The sequence below is a fragment of the Opisthocomus hoazin genome, unplaced genomic scaffold, assembly GCF_030867145.1.
Source record: "Opisthocomus hoazin isolate bOpiHoa1 unplaced genomic scaffold, bOpiHoa1.hap1 HAP1_SCAFFOLD_167, whole genome shotgun sequence".
Classification (NCBI taxonomy): domain Eukaryota; kingdom Metazoa; phylum Chordata; class Aves; order Opisthocomiformes; family Opisthocomidae; genus Opisthocomus; species Opisthocomus hoazin.
In genome coordinates this window covers 1-2500 of record NW_027448866.1, presented here as the reverse complement: position 1 = coordinate 2500, position 2500 = coordinate 1, and the positions used below count along the sequence as shown (strand labels likewise).

The following is a 2500-nucleotide window of genomic DNA, read 5'->3' as shown; positions in this document are numbered from 1 at the left end:
CAGGTCGTTTCCCTCACCCCAGGGCCAGGTACCTAGCGTCCGCGCTTCGGCGGCCCTCCCTCGGCCGAGTCCGGGGGTCAAAGGCCAAAGGAGCCGGGCGGCGGTTTAAAGACTCGAGCGGCACGGCGCGAGCCGCGGGGGGGGCGTCCGCCCCCGCGGGCCGCCGTGCCGGAGAAGGGGGGGCGTCTCGCTGCCCCAACCTGCCCCCCCTCTCCGCGGGCCGGTCTCGGCGGAGAGACCGCGGCGCGGGTCGGCCGCGGCCGACCTGCCCGCCCTCGCAAACGGGGCCACCCGCCGGCCGGAGCGCGGGCTCCGCGCCGGGGGAAAGAAAGGCGCGGCGAGCCCCCGCGGGGGGGGGCGGCCGCCGGGGGGCCGCCCCGCGCCTTTGGACGCTCGCGCTGCGGCCGCGCTCGGGGCGCGCCGCGCTCCCCTCTCCCGCTCCTCGCCCCGCCCTCGGCGCCCAGGGAAAGAAAGGGGGGGGCGAGCCACACCCCCCCAGGCCGAGCGGCGGCGGCGCCGCTCGGCGTGCCGGTCGGTGCCGGTCGTCCGTCGGGTCGTCCGGGAGGGTTCCCCGGCCGCATCCGCTGGCGGCCGTCCCGTCCCGCGTTTCCCCGCCCGTCGCTTCCGTCTCGAGGGCGGGCGCGCGGCGCGGGGGCGTCCCGCTCCGGGTCTTCGCGTGGAAACGGGGAGAGTGGGAGCCGCCCCCCGCGCTCAGCGCCGTCCGCCTTTCCGCTGGGGCCGTGCCGGCGGCCCCAGGGGGCCGAGGCGAGAAGCGGCTGCGGCGGCGGTTTTCGCGGCGGCGGTGGCGGCCGCCGCCGCCGGGCGGGGTGGCCGGGTTCGCCCATCCGGCGCGGGCCGGTGGGCGGCCGCGCGTCGCCGGCTCGCGCTCCAGTGGCCGGCCGCGCTTCCTCCGGCGTCGGTGGAAGGCGGCGTCGGCGCCGAGGTTCGCCGGCGGGGCGAGAGGCGACCGTGGTGGGCGGAGCCGGCTCGTCGCAGCGCGGGCGCAGCCGGGCGTCCGGCTCCCGAGCGAAGGCGGGCAGGCGTCGCGGCCGGGCGTGCCGTAGCCTCCGGGGGGAGGCCGGTCCGAGCCCGGGCGCCTGGGCCGCCCCCGAAGCGCGCCAAGGGTGTGTGTGTTGCGTACGTTTCCCCAGGGTCGGTCGGGAGCGCGGGCTCCCCCGCCCTTTGGCCGCTCGGGGTTTTCCGTTGTTTTCCGTTTCCCCTGTGCTCGTACGGTCAAGCCGAGGCGAGGGCCTCTCCGTCGCGCCGCGTCGCGCCGCCGCGCCGCGCCCCCTCCGCGCGTGCGGAGGGGGGTGGGCGGCGGCGGGGCCGGCGGTCGGTCCGGCCGTCCTCAGAGAAGGGGCCGCTCTCGGCGAGCGGTCCCGGCCCCTCCGCGCGCGCGGGGCGGTGCCGAAACCGAGACAACTCTTAGCGGTGGATCACTCGGCTCGTGCGTCGATGAAGAACGCAGCTAGCTGCGAGAATTAATGTGAATTGCAGGACACATTGATCATCGACACTTCGAACGCACTCGCGGCCCCGGGTTCCTCCCGGGGCTACGCCTGTCTGAGCGTCGCTTTACGATCAATCGCCGTCTGCGCCGCCGAGCCCCCCCGCCCCAGCGCGGGGGGGGGGGGCCGGCGGGCCAGCAGCGGCGCGGCTGGGGTGCCTCGCAGGGCCGCGCGCGCGAGCGCGCGGGCCTTCGTCCCCCTAAATGGAGACTCGGGGAGCGCTCCGAAGCTCCCCGCTCCCGGAGAGCGCCTGCTGGACGGAGCTCGTCCCCGCCGGGCTATCGGCGGTGGGTTTGGGGAAGAGAGAGCGAGAGCGAGCTTCGGGGGAGGGAGGCGCGGGGCGGCGATGGCGCGGGCCTCGCCGCCGGCCTCCCGCGCGGGCGTCTGTCTGCGGGTGGGCACCGCGGGGGTGCCGTGCCGCACTGACGCGCGCAGCGTGCGCGCGCCGGTGGGTGGGGGACGGGGGCGGTGGCGGTGGACGCCCCCGTCTGTCCCCCGTCCGCGCCGCCCCTGCCCCGGTTCCTGTCGCCCTCCTCCTCCCCGAGAAAAACCCATCGCCGTGGCCCCGTGCGGGGCCGTCTCCGGGCGCGTCTGACGCGTTGTTCAGGCCGCTCTCCGGGCTGGGGCTTCCTCTTCCGCGAGCCGACCGCCGGCGGCGGCGGCGGCTGCGGCGTGACGCGGCGGCGTGGCGTCGCGGTTCCGCGCGAGAGCGCAGTCGGGTCAGGCTGGCTGTCGGCGGGGGCGCGCGCGCGCGCGCGCCGCCTCGCTTTGCTTTGGGCATGCGACCTCAGATCAGACGTGGCGACCCGCTGAATTTAAGCATATTAGTAAGCGGAGGAAAAGAAACTAACGAGGATTCCCTCAGTAACGGCGAGTGAAGAGGGAAGAGCCCAGCGCCGAATCCCCGCCCCGCGGTGGGGCGCGGGAAATGTGGCGTACAGAAGCCCCCCTCCCCGGCGGCGCTCTCGGGGGACCCAAGTCCTTGTGATCGA

At 76.8% G+C, this 2500-nt stretch overlaps 1 non-coding gene across 1 annotated transcript; it reads left to right on the top strand.

The window, feature by feature from the left end:
- Window positions 1-1420: 1420 nt before the first annotated feature.
- Window positions 1421-1573, top strand: LOC142359529 (5.8S ribosomal RNA). Its single transcript, XR_012762424.1, has one exon. It is a non-coding gene; the product is annotated as a 5.8S ribosomal RNA (ribosomal RNA).
- The last annotated feature ends 927 nt before the right edge of the window (window positions 1574-2500 follow it).